The sequence below is a fragment of the Tamandua tetradactyla genome, chromosome 20 (assembly GCF_023851605.1).
Source record: "Tamandua tetradactyla isolate mTamTet1 chromosome 20, mTamTet1.pri, whole genome shotgun sequence".
NCBI lineage: Eukaryota > Metazoa > Chordata > Mammalia > Pilosa > Myrmecophagidae > Tamandua > Tamandua tetradactyla.
In genome coordinates, this window is record NC_135346.1 from 40,339,480 (window position 1) to 40,358,471 (window position 18,992).

An 18,992-nucleotide genomic window follows, 5' to 3' on the forward strand; every position below is an offset into this window, starting at 1 on the left:
GAGTCACTGCATTCAATTTTGGCAGTTATTATACCTAGAAATGGGATTGCCAGGTCATATGGTAGTTCTAAACTTGGCTTTCTGAGGAATTGCCAAGCTATCTTCCACAGCAGGGACACCATTTTACATTCTCACCAACAATGACCAAGTGTTTTTATTTCTCTACAACTTCTCCAACACTTGTTATTTTCCATTTTATTAACAGTAGCCATTCTACTGGGTGTGGAAGGGTATCTTGTGGTTTTGATTTCATTTCCCTAATGGCTAATAATGTCGAACAGTTTCTCATTTGTGTTTTGGCTATTTGTATAGCTTCTTTAAATGTTTATTCAAGTCTTTTGCTAATTTTCTAATTGGGTTGTCTTTTTGTTGATGAGTTAGGATTTCTTTTTATATTCTGGATATTAAACCCTTATCATATATGTGGTTTCCAAATATTTTCTCTCTTTCTATGGAAGGAATAATAGTTAAAGTTAACTTAATTATGTTAAGTTATGGATGGTATCTCCAATGCACCAAAGGAAAATAACAGCCACTGGCGGATCCTGCAACCCATGAGAGACAAATTAACCTGTGAGAGTCTGTCACCAGAAGATCCCACTAAAGGAAACTCTAACAAATGTGCTTCATGCAGAAAGAGAGTGATACCAGAAACATCTTTGATGCATGAATGGCTGTAGAAAAAAGAAAGTAGAGAATGTGGGCAATTAAAATAAACACCAACTCTGTGAAAGAGTAATAATATTTCTAGTGGGTGGAAAAAAGAGATCAGCCTCAAGTGCCAGACAACAAAAACATATGAGCTGGGAAGAGGAGAATTGGAAAAGGAGTGATGAGAGGTCCTTGTTTGTCCAAGAGAAAGTAAAGCTTCTGATTACTTTAGATGCAGGTAAGTTACTTACTCAGGTTGTAATGACTAAAGTAACAACAAAAATTATACAAATGGAGTTTGTTGCTTTCACACTAATAGACAGAACTAATTGAATAACTGTGATTATTCCCAATTAAAAATAAGGTATTCCAACAAAAATTTGTACACAAATGTTCATAGCAGCACTATTCACAATAGTCAAAAGGTGGAAACAAGTAGCCATACAATGGAATAGTATTCAATAATAAGAAGGAATGAAGAATTGATACATGCCACGACATAGAAAAACCTTGAAAACATTATAAGTGAAAAAATCCAATCACAAAAAGCCACATATTGTATTATTCCATTTATACAACATAGCTAGAATAGGCAAATTCGTAGAGACATAAAACAGATTAGTGATTGCCAGGGGCAGGGTGGGGAGGGGAATGGAGAGTGACAGCTACCCCGGAAGGAGGTTTCCATTTGGGTTGATGAAAACGTTCTGGAGCTTGATTGCGGTGATGGTTAAAGAACATTGAATATACTTAATGCCACTGAATTGTACACCTTAAAATGGTAAAAAAATTGTAAATTTTATGTTACATCTATTTTACCACAGTTTTTTGTATTGAGTTTTGTTTTTTTGGGGGTGCAAGGTCGGGAACTCGAACCCGGATCACCCTCATGAAAGGTGAGCATTCTACCGCTGAATCTCCTGTGCGCTATGTTATCATGGTTTTTAAAAGTACTAAAGTAGCTCATCTAATGAATTGTTAACACTTTATAATCCATTCCTAACCATAAATAAAAGTAGGTCCTGTAAAAAGAAAATTAAAATAATATTGATAACAAAATCTCACAAAGTATAAAAAAAAATTAAAGATTAATCTCATTCATGAACACACAGGGAAAAAAATCCTAAATAAAAGACTAACAGATTGAATTCAAAATATGCAAAGAGGGCTCCAGGCAAGCAAGCGGACGCCCCCACAGCAGGGACTCTGCGAGAAGAGTGGTCGACCCGCGTGACACCCAGGCGTGGCGTGGCGGGCTCAGGTAGTAGTGCAAGCCAGGGCTCATCCGACAAAATCAGAGCCGTGGGAGAGGGACAGTGAGGGGCAGAGAGCGATGGAAGGGTCTGGGATTGGATGGATGATGCCTGGCGAGAAGACAAGCTGCCCACGAGGAGGTCGCCATACTGCTGAATGAGCTTCCTGAACCTGAACGAGACAATGGTGGCGCCACGGCGTCTGTAAAAGAACAAGAAACAAAGCGGACAGACTTAGCCTTAGGGTACCTCCCCAAGAACATTTCCCCTGTTGGAAACTGACACCTGGCTCCTTTTTCATGAGCAGATTTTTTTTTAGTACATTGCTACATACTCTTTCTTCCAGTTTCCTAACAGATATTTTAGTGATAAAACAATGCTCAAAAATGTACATCCACTTAGTTTGTGGCAACAAAGTACAATGTGAAATATTCACCAGAGGAGAAACTAACTGAGATTTCACAGGAATGTAGACTATTTAACTCCTTGAACCAGAAATTCTCATTCGGTCGCATGTATTTGAACGTGATTGTTTAAACATTTGCCTTTAACTCCGATTTTGTATTACAGAGTTTAATATTTTCCAACTACTTCTCTGTGTCACATGATACATGGGATTGAAGATATGAGAAAGGGAAGGACAGAAGAAATTGGACGTGCAAATTATTAAGTTCTCACATATTCCCATTTGAAGAACTGTGAGTGGATGTGTAATTAGCCTGTGAATGTTATGAAGATACAGTTATCCTATTTATTGATTACTGGGATCCCTAAGATGACCCATGGTATGTTCAAGCTTTGGATGAGTTTACAGATCACTCCTGCTCTCCCTGTAACTTCCTTTGGTGCTACTGGAAAAGATCTTGCTTAGATGGACAACAAGTTGTGTCCAGAACTAGCATTTCATATTTCTCAGAGTCCTTTCAAATGTAACCAAAGCACCATGGAAACAGTACTTAGTTATATATTTGTATAAGAATTTATACTTTGTAAAACATGCATGTACATCATCCCCTGGAATCATTGGTTTATGTTAAATGGTGTCTTTCTTGTTCCCTACCCAGATTGTAAACTCTTTTTGGGAAAAAGCCCTGGTTTATACTTCTGTTATCCCTCACTGAAAAACTGAAAGCACTGAATAATTGAAATCTCAAAAAAAAAAAATGTATATATATAAGATACTATCTCCTAAATAAATAGTGTTTATCCTTTAAATGTAAAATGAGTTACTATAATAAAAATCAATGTAATTTCCACATCAGTAGATTAAAAGAGAAAAATCATACTATCATCATCAGGAAAGCTGCAGAAAAAGGAGTTAATGCTGATACAATAGTGCCTGCCCCCTAGAGTTACTGTGAGGATAAATGGATTCTATCTCAAGCCTTTAGAGCAGCATCTATCTAGACATAGTAACCACCCCACAGGATGTTCTCTATGGTCACTATTTACCAAGTCTAACAGGCATTTTGCACACACTCACAAAGACATCCCAATGATCAGTATATGCATATAAAGATGTTCAACCTCAGGATTCAGGCAAATACAAAACAAAACCACAATAATATCCTACCATACCTATCAGTTAGGCAAAGTTAAAATATCTGACAATACCAAGGGTCGCTTAATACATGTAGGAACTCTCATAAATTGCTCATTGGAATATAAAATAAATACAACCACTTTGGAAAGCAGTTTTCCATTATGTACCAAAATTTTTACCCAATGATCTAGAAATTCCACTCTTAGGTAATCTATTCTACAGACATCCATGTTAAACCAACCTTACATTCCAGGGGTAAATCCTACTTGATCATAGTGTATAATCTTTTATATATATTGCTAAATTCAACTTGCTGATATTTTGCTAAGAATCTTTTTATCCATGCTCATGAGGGGAATTGGTCTGTAGTTTTCTTTTCCTGTCAAGTCTTTGACTTTGGTAATTGAATAATACTGACTTCATAGAATGAGTTCAGAAGTGTCCCCCCCTCTGTTTTCTGAAAAATCTGATGAAGGATTAGTATAATTTGACATAATTCACCAGTGAAGTCATCTGGTCCTGGACATTTATCTGTGGAAATATTTTAAATTACTAATTCAATTTCTTTACTTCTTATAGGTCTATTCAAATATTCTATTTCTTTTTCGGTCAGTTTTAGTAATTTGTATCTTCCTGGGATTGTGTGCATTTTATCTAAGTTGGCTAATTTCTTGGCAAAACAGTGTTCATCTATCCTTATAATCTTCTTAATTTCTGTAGGGTTGGTAGAGATGTCCACTTTTTATTCCTGATTTTAGAAATTTGTTTCCTCTCCCTTATTTTCTTTGTCCATGTAGCTAAGAATCTGTCAGCTTTGTTACTATTATCAATCAACTTTTCCTTTCACTGATTTCCCCAACGGAAGATGCAGGTATCTATTTCAATTATTTCTGCGCTAATGTTTACTATTTCCCTCTTCCTGCTTGTTTCGGTATTAATTTGCAGTTCTTATATTTTTTTAAGGAGAAAACTTAGATTATCTTTCTTTTTTTCTGATAGAGGCAATTAAAGCTGAAAATTTCCTGCATGCTGATTTAATATCCATCTAAAGTATTGGGGGGAATTTAAAGCTCCCTCCAAAACCCCTTTTGCTGGGTGAAACCTAAAGGCATTGCCAATTAGCCCCTGTTACCTGAATCTGCAGACCTGTGTGTCTCCTGACACCTAGCCTGAATTTTGGGCTGATTATTTTATTCCATGAGCCACCCTTCTAATAAATAGCCTTTTTTTGTTTAACTTGGGCAGAATTGGTTTCTGTTCCTTGTACCAAAAACCGTGGTATGGTAGGGACTCGGGCACTCGATGGGCTGAAGGAATCTTTAAAGCCTCTTCCATGCTGAGGTTCTAAGACAAACTCAAGTCTAATTAGGCCTCTGTCATAGAAATCAATAGTTAGAGATGTGCTGGTAAGACAGTACTTGGCTCAGTGTCTTAAACAGAATGTTGGCTGTACATTCCTTAAAACAGTGAAATAAATGATAATTTGCAGCATTGGGAATTGACCGGAGATACATTTCCAGAAACTGGCTCAAAATACACTTAGTAGTGATATTCAGAAAATCTTGGAATGGGATTCTGCCAGAATATCATCATCTCTTAAAGCCGATGTCAACATACAATAAAAACAATACAGTAAATTGGGGGTGGTGGTGTCATGATATGTAAATCATAAAGAGGATAATGAAATCATAAACACTAATCAACATCAGGAACAAATGGGGCTAGAAAACCTAAAGCATTCCTTAGAAAACCCCAAGTCAGTCTTTCACTAGAAAATAATCATGTTTGATATTTGATATTCAATGATCTCTTTATCTCATGAAATCTTATAATATCTGTTCATCCTGGTATAAGTCTTTGCATAGTTAAGTGATTAAAATTGAGAAAAAAAAATAGCTCTTACTCTGATTTCTTTTGTTGGGCTAGAATATAGTCTTACAGAATTTGGCTGGAGAAAAAAAAACACTTTCTATGGTTCATAATCAACTTTTTAATGAAAATTTCTTCTGAAAAGAAATCTCTCCAGATATTTTTTAACAAGTAGGAACAGTGTTTCATTATGTTTTATTGAACATTCTGTTTTGTTGAGCAGTGAAACTGGTCCTAGTATATGCACTTTGATAATTGTTTGCTATTCAGCCACTCAGCTTTTGAGCTTCTGATGGTAAATTAAATTCACCTCCCCAAGAAAAAAAATTATGAAAAATAACTTTGTTAATGTGGGAAATAATTGGTATGTTGATCTTTAAGAATTTCCTGGCTTCTTTACCTCACCATGGTTTTTCTTTATGGCAACAGAAGCATTAAGAAAACAAAACACATTTGATAGACATTCTTTGTCTTTCTCTTTTTAAATTATTTAGCAACATTAGGTAGCTAAGAAATTGTCTTGGCTCCTATAAAATGCCCTATACTAATTGTGGCTCACAAGTTAGTAATTGTAACAGATTACGCCAAGCCAAGAAAGACTAAATATTCAGGAGTGAAGAGTGCAATTAGAGAGCTCAGACTTCTGCGCCTTAACTCTGAATCTGTGTGAAGAATGAAGAAAAAAGCTCTGCACCAAAACCGAAGGGGACCAGTTTTCTGATTGCGTCCTAGGGGAGCTGGATAAAGCTCAAGCAATTTGAAGAATACCCTCAGGTCGTCCTCAGCAGAATTCCTGACCTCTGCCACATCCTATCTATCATAAGCCTTTATCAGGAGGAGATGCCAAATCACAAGCCATTTGGTGGCATATAATTGCTTTGACATTGACAGCAGAGGGGTATATATCATCCCCTGTTTAAAAGGCAGTCAGTGTTTTAAACGGCAGAAGACTGAATAAACTGAATAGCAAATTTAAATAAACATTAAAGGGATGATAAACCTACTCTAAAGTGAAATGAATACCAAAATAAAACCAAAGCCTTAAAATAGATTGAAAAAAACAATAATCTAAGATTTCGAATGACACTCCTTCTGGTCTATGGGAAATATTGAAAAATCCAGGGTCAAAGAAAAGAAAAGAAAAGAAAAAGAATCATATAACTTAAAAACAGCTTATGAAATTGTGGGGCTGGTTTCTGATGGTATCTGAAATATTGTGATTGTTCCATGGATACAGAATGAAATCATTCTGGACCACTCCGAGGAGAAAGTCTTTTCTCGGTGTTTTACTTACATGGAGAGGACGGTCTCTGTGTCAGTCTGCCTTCAGCTTCTCCTTAACACTTCCAAACCTCCCTTGAAAAAAAAAAGAAGAAAAGAGCAGGCCCCAGGCTCTTAGCCTTCAGCAGACAATGCATCTAGCTTGAATTAAATTACATTACATTGCTTTTATTATATTTATTTTGTGACGAAAATTTTTAAAAATGACTTACATTTTATTTATGGTAAATTTCCATTCATGCTCGACCTATACAATTTTGTTTCTTTATTTAATAGATGGGTTAACTGAAAGCCAAACATTAGATAAATGAGACTACCAGGTGAAAAAAAAACACAAAGAAAGAGAAATCAGTAGGGGGTCCAACTGGGTTGGGAAAAAATATTGTAAGGGGCATGCAAATGATTTTTTAGCTAAAGAATCATAAACCATCAAAACTAGGTCAGACTAGGAGCAGGCAGTCTAAGCCCCCGTATTTTAGATTTAAAGAAACCAAAATATCCAGACACATGAGCAATTACCAAGGACCCACATTGTGTGGTGGCAGGGGGGGGGTTGCCTCCTCCTTCACTGATCTTTACCATCATTTAACTCATAAGTTTCTCAAGGGCTATATGTTTTTGAATTAGCTAAATGTGTCCAGTGCACAACTTGTCAAAGAAAGAAGTCTAGCCACAAAGGCATTCTTTCACCAAGACCAATAAAACTTGGGCAATTTGTAAGACCATATTGACATCTAGTGGTAATTTTTGATAGTGCAACTTTTGGTGCAAACTTTAATTTAAGAAAGTTTGACATTAAAAAGAAAGATGTAGAAAATCCCTCAATTTGGGCTTGTCTATTTCCTCATAAATCAATTTATTTTTTAATCATCATATATCTGCGCATTAATCATCACAATTAACTTTTTCCCCTTTTTTTGTGAAAAATAACATATATACAAAAAAGCAATAAATTTCAAAGCACACTGCAACAATTAGTAGTAGAACATATTTCAGAGTTCGGTATGGGTTGCAATTCCACAATTTTAGGTTTTTACTACTAGCTTCCCCAAGACATTGGAGACTAAAGGAAATGCCAGTATAATGAATCATCAGTCATACTCATTTGCTAAACCCTACCTTCTCTGTATAACTCAACCATCTCCTTTGATCTTTCTCCCACTTTTTAGGGATGTTTGGGCTATGCCTATTCTGATTTTTTCGCATTGGAAGGAGCTGTCGATAATATGGAATATGGGATGAAACTAGCTGATATTCTGGAGAGACTGGGCCCTCTGGGTTTCAGGACTTACTGAAAATGGGTTCAGTAAGTTCAGTATGGGTTCAGGAACCCATCTGGAGGTTGTAGGTTTCTGGAAAGTAATCCTAGAGCATGGAATCTTTGTAGAATCTCAAATAAAACCCTAGGTGTTCTTTTTTTTTTTTTTGCATATTTTATCAGGAATAACTCCAAAGGGATTATGATCAAACTTATTCATTGATTTTGTTGAGTTTCCCAAAAGTCTTAATTAAGATATGTTTACCAATAAACAACAAAACATCAGCAGAACTATCATAAACAGGGCAAAGAGGCTAATACCAAAAACAACTTGCAGCATAAAAAAGATATAAAGGAAAACGATCTGCTGAGTATTTAAAACCATCTCAATATGAACTGTTTGCAAACAGCACAGAACTAATTAGTTCTCAACTCCAAACCACACCAAGGTAAATTTGGCTGATGGAAGCCAGGGGTCAATAATGGGAGAAAACAAAAAGTACCTCAGTGCAAGAGTCCTGAATAGTGTTTTGGAGCATTTCCCTAGCTGGCACTAGCAGTACAGAAAATCTTTTTGACAAGGTAGTGAAATAAATACAAATGGAATGCTACATTTTTAAATCAGCAGACTGTCTCAAGAGTGATAAAGATATAAGTAAAGTAGCAACAGGTTACTTTAAATCATCATTTGTTGTGGGCTCAAAAGGCATTCAAAATGGACTTAAAGATGTCACACATAGCTTTGTCCAGGCATTTAGACTTAAGGGACGTAAAATTAAAAGAGGACTTTTTTCCCAAGTTAGGGAGAATTTCTTTAAAACCAAGCATACTGCTAAATAGCAACATTACACTTGGTAAACAATAATTGGCAACAAAGTAAGTTTTAAATGCTATAATATTCTGCTCAAACAGGTCCCAGATGCTGTTTAATAACCAAGATGCAAACTAACTTTGTTGTAACAAGCCTAGACCAGTTCTACCAAACACGTCCTGGGTGAAACAATTAGTTTCATTTAAAGTTTCAAAAGCTCATTTGACAGCTGGTCAAGTCCCTCATACAGACCAGCTCCTTATGTAGCACACGTGGCTTGAACATACCATCCTCTGTTCTGAAGGAACTGAACACCTAATTTATCTGTCATTTCACTGATGGCCATAGCATTTGGCAAATCCTGTTTGTTTGCAAAAAGCAGCCCCACTGCATCTTGCAACTCATCTTCCTGAAGCATTTCCTGCAGCTCTTTTGCTCCTTCTTGAATTCTTTCACGATCATTGCTATCTACCACAAAAGTACGACTGGGTGTTTTGGAAGCAATGACTCCAGAGAAGCCTCATTTTATCTTGATCACCTACAAGCCATACTTTGAAACAGATGCTCTTATATACTACTGTTTCCACATTAAAACCGGTGATAGGAATGGTGGGGACTATCTCCCCTAACTTCAGTTTATACGGAATGGTTGTTTTGCTAGCGGTATCCAGTCCAACCATCAAAATGCATGTCATTTTTTGCCGAAGAAGTGGGAGAAGAGAGAGGAGGCGGGGAACCCCACAGTGGCCGTGGCACTTGGGATAGGCAGGAGCAGAGGGGCTTGTGGTGTCCCAGGCCTTCTCATTTCACACTTCCAGCACACTGAGCCAAAAGGAAGAGAAAAAGCTGAAGAAAAAGGGAGCAGCAAGGATGGCCCTCCTGCCAGCGTGTCGAATAAAGCTCAGAGACCGACAGTGACTGGCGCGACAGCCCCGGCTCTGGCGTTAAAAGTTGGGCTGTCATGTTTCTTGAAGATGACAGTATAATGATATAGCTTTCACCGTGTGACGGTGTGATTGTGAAAACCTTGTGTCTGATGTTCCTTTTATCTACTTTGTCAACAGAAGAGTAGAACATATGGGATAAAAATAAATAATAGGGGGAACAAATGTTAAAATAAATTTAGTTTAAAATGCTAGTGATCAATGAAAGGGAGGGGTAAGGGGTACGGTATGTATAATTTTTTTTCTGTTTTTGTTTTATTTCCTTTTCTGAATAGATGTAAATGTTCCAAGAAATGATCTTGATGATGAATATGCAACTGTGTGATGATATTGTGAATTACTGATTCTATATGTAGAACGGAATGATCAAAATAGGAATGTTTGCATTTATTTGTTTTTTTTGGTATTTAAAAAAACAAAATAAAATAGTTATTAAAAAAAAAAGTTCGGCTGTGCCACGTGATGTGGCAGCCCCGCCCTGGGTGTTCTTTAGGGTTGGCAGGAATGGTTTTGGTTTTGGGGATTGGCAAATTATGGTAGGTAGCGGTGACTAACTGAAGCTTGTGTAAGAGTGACCTCCAGAGTAGCCTCTCGACTCTATTTGAACTCTCTCAGCCATGGATACATTATTAGTTACACCTCTTTTCCCCCTTTTGGTCAGGATGGAATTGTTGATCCCACGGTGCCAGAGCCAGGCTCATCCCTGGGAGTCCTCTCCCACCAGGGAGACTTTCACCCCTGGATGTCATGTCCCACATAGGGTGGGAGGGCAATGATTTCACTTGCAAAGTTGGGCTTAGAGAGAGTGATGCTGCGTCTGAACCACAGAGGTCCTCCAGAAGTAACTCTGAGGCATGCCTCAGAAGGTAATCTAAGCTTCTGTGCTACCTACATAAGCTTCACAAGAGTAAATCTCAAGATCGAAGTGTTGGCCTATTGACTTGGGAGCCCCTAATGTTTGACTCAGTATCAGGGTTTCCCTGGTGGCAAAGTTCAGTAGTTCCATATTTTTTCTCCCATCCCTCAAGGGACTTTGCCAATACTTTTTGATTATCTGCTTAACATATTCTGTGATGTATCTGGACATTACATGAAGCTATACAGGATTACAGGCCCTCATTTCCATTCTGAGCTCCCTGTGTTTGAGTTGAGTCCATTTATTTTTAACAAGAAGACTGCATAAGTGAAATTGTGTCCTCCTCAGTGAATCGTTAAGAACCTTATGATGTTTTCTTCCATCATTGGTAATAACTGCTCACTTGGTTAAGACCTGTCACCCAGGCTGATCCACTCTAAAATTGCTGTCCATTCCTTTATAATTAATAAATAACTTGTGGGCTAATATTTTGAGTCTATATAGATATCTTTTTCCTTTTCAAACTTTCATCCACTAGTCTTAGCATCCACTGATGGGATTGCCTTAATCGATCATTACTATAATGGTTGCAAAATGGTAATTTTGTAACTCTGTCATTCCTTCTACATTTATTAGTTAGCATTTTGTAGTAAGAAGAGATTTTCCTATTCTCTTATTTACTTATATCTGTATTTATTTATTAGTATAGACACATGGATTCTTATATAATAAAAGTTTTATTGGGATAATTTATTAGAGAACTTTGAACAATGGTATGGATTAAGTGACAATATTGCATCAGTGTTAAATTTTCTGTTTTGATTGTTTACTGTGGTTATGTAAGAAAAAATCTTTGTCTTGGGAAAGGCACACTGAAATGTTTAAGGGTAAAAGGCATTATGCCTGTAACTTAGTCTCAAATGATTGAAAAAGCAATAATGTGTTTATGTGTATGAATGTGCTGAGAGAGAGAGAAGGGGAGAATGATCAAAAACTGGCAAATGCTAACAATTGGTGACTCTGGCCAAAAAGTACATAGCTCTTTGTACTAGTCTGGTGACTTCTTTGTAAGTTTGAAATTATATCAAAATTTAAAGTTACTAAAAAAAAGGAAAAATAAGCCTTTAAGGGATTTCCCCCCTTCTTTCTCTCTCTCTTTTTTTTAAATTGTGGAAACATATATAACATAAATATTCCCATCCCAACCCATCCCAAACATGCTTATCAGTTGGATTAATCAAATTTACCCTGCTGTAGTATCCTGCCCAACTTCCTTTACTAGAACTTTCTCTTCACCCCAAGCAGAAACCCCTCATTTATTTTGCATTAACTCCTGCTCTCATCCCCTACTCTTGGTAATCTGCACGCTGCTCTCTGTCTCTATGAGTTTGCATATTCTCTGATATTTTCTTTGTGGTTACTATGGGGCTTAAATTTAACATCCTAAATCTATATTAGTCTCATTTGCTTTCATGCCAACTTAACATCAATAACATACAAAAACTACATTCCTATACCCCTCCTTCCCCCACCTTTATGGAGTTCTTTTCACACATTGTATAGCTATTTTTACATTATAAGCACACATAATGTGGATTGATCATTACATTTTTTGCATTTGTCTTTTAGATCCTGTAGAAAACAAAAAGTGGAGGTATAGCTCAAAAGTACAGTAGTACTGGTATTTACAGTTACCAAGTCATTATCTTCACTGGAGATATTTATGTCATATGGCTTCAGTTAACTGTCTATCTTACTTTTCATTCAACTTGCAGAACTCCCTTTAGCATTTCTTGTACAGCCAGTCTACTGATGATGACCTCCCTCTTATTTTGTTTACTTGCAATGACAATTCCTCCCTCACTTTGAAAGACAAAAGTTTTACCAGATACAGAATTCAGAGTTGGCGATTTTTCTTTTCAGCGCTTAAACAGGTCTTCTCATTGCCTTCTTGCCTCCATGGTTTCTGATGAGAAACCAGAACTTAATCTTATTAAGACCCCGAAACCAGAACTTAATCTTATTAAGACCCCCTTGTATGTGACAGGTTGCTTCTTTCTTGAAGCTTTCAAAATTTTCTCTTTATCATTGGCATTTGACAATTTGATTATAAATCAGTGCAGTGTGGGTCTATTTGGATTCATCATCTCTAAGTTCATTGAACGTCTTGGATGTATATGTTTCATGTCTTGCATTAAATTTGGTATAAGTTTTCAGTTATTATTTCTTTGCATATTCCCTTTGCCCCTTTCTCTCTTTATTCTTCTGAGACTACCATACTGTGTATACTGATATGCTTTATGGTGTCCCACAGGTTCTTTGGGCTCTGTTCATTTTTCTTCATTCTTTCCTCTTTCTGCTCCTCAGACAGGATGATTTCAATTGTGTTATCTTTAAGTTCACTGATTCTTCTGCCAGCTCCAATATGCTACTGAACCCTCTAGGGAATTTTAAATTTCTGTTACTGTGTTCTTCAGCTCTGTTTGGTTCTTTCTCATTATGTCTATCTCTCTATTGATATTCCCTTTATGGTCTTCTAATATTTTCCTGATATCCTTTAGTTTTTTGTCTATATTCCTTTAGCTTTTTGAGCATATTTAGGACCATTTTTAAAAAGTCTTTCTCTGTAATGTCCCAAATCGGATCCTCCTTGTTGATGGTTCCTAATGCTTCAATCTCCTTTGCCTGGGCCATCGCTTCCTGTTTCTTTGTATGTTTTAAAATATTTTGTTAAAACCTGGACATTTTGATATTTTGGTGTGTTTATTCTGGAATTTAGACTTTGAGGCATCTGTTCCTTAAGGTTGAATCCAGCAAGAATTATGACAGAGCTTTCCAGGAATAGCAGAAGCTAGCAAAAATAAAAAATAAAGGAAGGAACAAAAGAAAACACCTTTCCCAGCCTGTGCATATAGACTTGTGCCAATGCTCTGCCTGAGGGAGTATCCATGAGTTTGGAGACCTGCTACAGGTCAAAGCATAGAGGCCTCCTTGATCCTTTCTGTGCATGCCTCTTGTCTTGTGTGTGCATGTGTGGCCCCAGGAATTCCCCCCTTTTATACAGATAGGAACACCCCCTCTTCTGTTGGAAAGAGTGGCCTCACAGTCAAGGACACTGCACTCTATGTCCTACCTCCAGCAATCCTTTGCTCCCTACAGCATTCTGTAGGAGAGTTCAGTGAGCCACTGTCTACAGGCTGGGCAAGTTCTGGGATGGTGAATCCTTTAAGCCACCACCAGACAGATTGGGCCAGACATACATGTTCTCAGGAAATGCAGGAGGATTGCTCTGCTCCCCCTGGAACCACGACCAGGGATCTGCATTGGGAGCACAGAGCCCTGAGGGGCTAGGAGAGGGGCCAGCTAAAGTGCTGCAAGACCCAGCACCTTGCAAGTGGCCTTCTCCCTGACTGGTGCTCTCCCTGTTTCTGTAGTCCTTTGACTGTTCTCTGGAGCTTCAAGAAAGATGTTTCTGCCAGTTATTGCCAGTTGTTCAAAGCTTCTGTAGGGCTTGGAACCCTGAAGCATCTCACTCTGCCATCTTGATTGGGGCCTTAAGGGCTTTTTAAATATCATATTTATTTAAAGAAAAAAAAAAGAGCAAAATAAACAAGCCAACTTGCTCTAAAGGCTTGAGAATTTCAAAATCTCAGCTATTAAGTTTCTTTCCGCTGCCGCAGTTTGAAATAAAGCCTTGCTCTTTTCTTGAGGGAATTACTTTGCTAGTTGAAGAAATCTATTATAAATTGCATTTGAATTCCCCAGATATCTGAAGAATTTCTCAAAGGTACATGTATTTTTATAGAAGCTCCCATATTTAATATCAACCTGTGCGAAAGACTGGTTATCCACGTTAGACTCTAGCCTTGAACACAACCAACCAACTAGCTGTGGTGGCCCTGGAATCAGGGAGGCCAACTATGAAAGAAATGTTGCTGTGAAAGATAACTGTCTGCATCTTAAAAGGAAGAGAAAACACAGGGCAGCAACTGCTGGTAAGGAGGCAGCTGGAAGAATGACTCGCTTGATAAGGGGGAAAGTTGATGCTAAGGAGAGTGAGTTGGTCACCAACAAAAAGCCAGTTGCCCGCTGATTCATGCTGCATCGCTCTAGGCTGCTCTCTCCATGTCAAGAAAGCAGTTCAAGAAGCCTAGTGTGACTTTTATAAAAGAAAACCAAATAGAACAGAAACTATAATGCCATCCCAGAGACAGCACTTAGAGTGACTTGATCAGTGCTTCTCAGTCAGAGTGTCTGCCTCAAAGTCCCTCGCCTGCTCCTCTGACACCATCCCACCTCCCAACCAGGCAGACAGCACTTCCTGCCTCCGTGCTTTTTGTCTCTTTCTTTCTCTTCCAGGGAGAGACCATTGTAGAGGAGAAACAAGATCAAACAAACACAAATCACAATGCCTGAGACGTTGGAATTAAATAGCTGTGGTTAGGATCCCAGTTCTGGAACTTACTGGCTGTGGGATCTGCTGGGCTATGTTACTGAAATGCTTAGAACCCCACTTTCTTTACCTGTAGGCTTATTTGGAGTGAACAGCTTACAGCTGGTGTAAAAAATCTTGATAAAGAATCTCAGCCCAGAGCCAGCATTGAGGATAATGACAATGCTTGAGCCCTGGGGCACCCTTATCCCTGGACTAAAGTGTCAGCCCCTCTTAACTGGTCTCTAGATCCACTATTGACCTCCTTCCAATCCATTTGGATTCAGCACAAAGTCAAAGTTCCTAAAATGGTATGAGTCCCTTGGTGACCTCACCACCTGAACTCTGGGTACCTGACCTCTCATGTTTCCCCCTCACCATCCTCTTCCCTTCGTCACCTCCTCAGCCCTAAGCTCTAGTGCTGTCCGCAGATTTTATGGCCACAATGGGAGTCTTCTCTATCTGTATGGTCCAATATGGTAGCCGCTAGCTGCACATGGCTACTAAACATTTGAAATGTACCTGTGACTGAGGAACTGAAGTTTTGATCTTTAAAATTTTATTTAAATTTAAATTTAGTAGGGGACAACCAAATCAGTAGGCTAAGCCTTCAATCTTGGGGGTCGCCCCTACAAAACTTATTCCTGCAAAAGATAGGCTAAGCCTACTTAAAATTAGGCCTGGGTGATATAATGGTGGCTCAGTGGAAGAATTCTCACCTGCCATACTGGAGAAGTGGTTTCAATTCTCAGAGCCCGCCCATGCAAAAAAATGATAAGGCCTAAGAGTCACCCCCAGAGAACCTCTTTTGTTGCTCAGATGTAGCCTCTCTCTTTAATCCAACACAGCAGGTGAACTCACTGCCCTCCCCTTCTACATGGGACATGATTCTCAGGGGTGTAAACCTCCCTGGCCAATGGGACAGAAATCCCAGCATGAGACAGGACCTGGCATCAAGGGATTGAGAAAACCTTCTTGACCAAAAGGGGGAAGAGAGAAATGAGACAAAATAAAGTGTCAGTGGCTGAGGGATTTCAAACAGAGTTGCGAGGTTATCCTGGAGGTTATTCTTATGCATTATATGGATATCCCTTTTTAGTTTATGGTGTATTGGAGTGGCTGGAGGGAAGTACGTGAACTGTAGAGCTGTGTTCCAGTAACCTTGTTTCTTGAAGATGATGGTGTAATGATATAGCTTTTACAATGTGACTGTATGATTGTGAAAACCTTGTGTCTGATGCTCCTTTTAACTAGGGTATGGGCAGATGAGTAAAACATATGTATAAAAATAAACAATAAGGAGAACAAAGGTTAAAATAAATTGAGTAAATGGAAATACTAGTGGTCAATGAGGAGGGATAAGGGCCATGGTAAGTATGAGTTTTCTCTTTTTTCTTTCTTTATTTTTCTGGAGTGATGCAAATGTTCAAAAAAATGATCATTGCGAGGAACGCACAACTATGTGATGATATTGTGAGCCATTGATTATTTACCATGTATGGAATGTTTGTATGTTAAGAATGTTTGTGTGTTGTCTTATTAATGAAAATATTTTTTAAATTTTTACATTTAATTAGCCACATGTGATTAGTGGCTACCACATTGGATAGAGCAGATATGTAAAACTTGTTTAGTTTCCCAACCAAGGTGTTCTCTCTTACCTCTGGGTCTCTTTCCTCTCTTTAGGAGATCTTTTCTTCATCTAGCTTTTTACTCACCCTTTACATTGTATACTAAATATCACTTGCTATGTGATTTAATAGTGTAGTATAGGTTATATAACATAGTAGGGCATAGCATAGCGTTGTATAGTATAGTATAGTTTAGTGTAGTATAGTGTAGTATATAGTATAGGGTAGCATATAGCATAGTATAATGTAATGTAGTCAAGTATAGTGCAGTATAGTATAGTGTAATATAGCATAGTAGAGTATTGGGTAGTATAATATAATATGGTATAGTGTAGCATATTATAGTTTAGTATAGATGGCGTAGTGTAGCATAGCATAGCATGGAATAGTACAGTATAGTATGTATAAACTCTACCACTGACAAACTTTCAACCAACAAACTTTCTTTTGTGCAAGCTAAGCTATACTTCAAAGCAGTAACACATTATTTGTGCCCTTTGCTTTCCACTGCGGTGCTTTTCTCTGTGCCCTTGGCCATTTGTTAATCCACAATGCAGGGCACCAGTGGTTGACCACAGGCCACAATCCATCCTATCAATATGTTTTATTGGCTTTCATTACATTTTACAAAATGGGACCAATGCTTTAAACTGAAGAGATTTTATTAAAAATATGGATCCCTGGATGCTTTGGAAAAATCAGAAGACCTCGGTATACTAGAGTCACCTTCATGTTTTTCTGCTCAGCAATAACCAGCCAGACCCACTGTTCAATGCAGTAGCCACTAGTCACCCATGGCTATTTAATTTTACATTGATAAAAATTAAATAAAATGAAAATCCACCCCCAATGTCATACTGGCTACATTTCAAGTACTTGACAGCACCTGTGGCCAACATGGCTCCATACTGGGCAGTGCCGACACAGAATGCCCCACTGGGCAGCAGTGAGCCAGGGTGGCTGGGGAAGGCTTCCTCCTTCAGATGGAACAATGTTCTTCAGATCTCTGTGGCCCCCAGCTGGGCCATGTCACCACACATCACCACTTTCCATTAGCCACCTGACCCTGTTGGCTTTTGAACTCCAGGACCCTTGTGTTTCTGGTTGGTTTTGTGGTGTTTTGAAAACATCACTAATCCTATTACACCAGGAAGGGTCAAAAGGAGTGAAAGCTAGAAGTGATATGAAAGTGGAGATAACAAACCTGAAGAGTGATGGGTGTATGTGCGGGATCAGTGGTTCCTCAGAAGAACCTATTGCAGGGCGGGAAGCAACCCCTGGTGAAAAAAAAAATGCTGTGTGCATGTGTAATCAACACTCAGCAAAAGATGAGCAAAAGCAAAAGTCAAAATAGAGTAATAAATGATGGGGTCTGGGAAGGGTCTGGGGTGCAGTGAGGAGGGGCATATGCCAGTTATTAACATGGAAATGGGCTTAGACTTTCTGGTTTTTCCAAAGAAACCAGGAATCCAGATATTTTTATATGAATTCTCCCCATTTTTAAATGTTAGCTGAATTATTTTAGAAACACCATCAAAGCAAAAGAAAACAAGTGTGCTGGTCAGATTTGGCTCATAGGCATCAGTGCCAACCTCTGAACTCAAATATTGGCAGCAGCATCAGACGCTGACTTGGCCAATGCTGAATCAGGAGAACAGTGGACGCTGAGAATACCAAGGGTGGGGGTAGAATTATACTACAATTCAGGGATGAAGGTTGCATGGGTCCGAGGACCACTTGGATCTATCCATCCGCGGGCATCAAAGTGAGCAGAGCAGCCGAGAGTGCTGTTAGGGATTGAATTGTGTGCCCTAAAGAGGTATGTTGCAGCCCTTATCCCCATACCTTAGAATATGAACGTATTTGAAGTAGGGTCATCACAGATGGAATTAGTCAAGTGAAAAAGGTCAGACCGGAGTAGGGTGTGCTCTTAATCCGATATGACTGGGTCCTTATAAGAAGGAAAGGGAAGACACAGATGAGGTGAAAAACAGGATTGACAACAAACCACCAGAAGCTAGAAAAGGCAAGGAAAGATTCTGCCCTACAGGTTTTGGAGGAAGCGTAGCTCAGTTAAAACCTCGATTTGAGTCATCTAGCCTCCAGAATTGTGAAATGATAATTTTTTTTGTAGTTTAAAACCACCCAGTTTGTGGTACTTCATTACACTCCTAGAAAACTAAGACAAGGGCTAATCTTGTAGACACCATGGCAAAATGAATCCAGACTTTGCTGCACATTAGAACACTTGGGGAGCTTTTAAATATCTTGATGCCCCACTCAGGATTTACCTCATAATAACTGAATCAGAATGTCCCGGGGTGAAACCCAGGCATCCTTGGTTTAAATCCCCAGGTGACTGCAATATGCAGCAAAGTTTGGGAGCTGTGATGCTAAGGGATTCTATGGTTTTGAGAATACAGGAAGGCAGAACATCTCTCAGGGTATTGATAAAGCTGATCT

General features: G+C 38.5%; 1 pseudogene; it reads right to left on the bottom strand.

The window, feature by feature from the left end:
* Positions 1–8,868: 8,868 nt before the first annotated feature.
* Positions 8,869–9,471, bottom strand: LOC143664326 (ADP-ribosylation factor 4 pseudogene; annotated as a pseudogene).
* Positions 9,472–18,992: the final 9,521 nt, after the last annotated feature.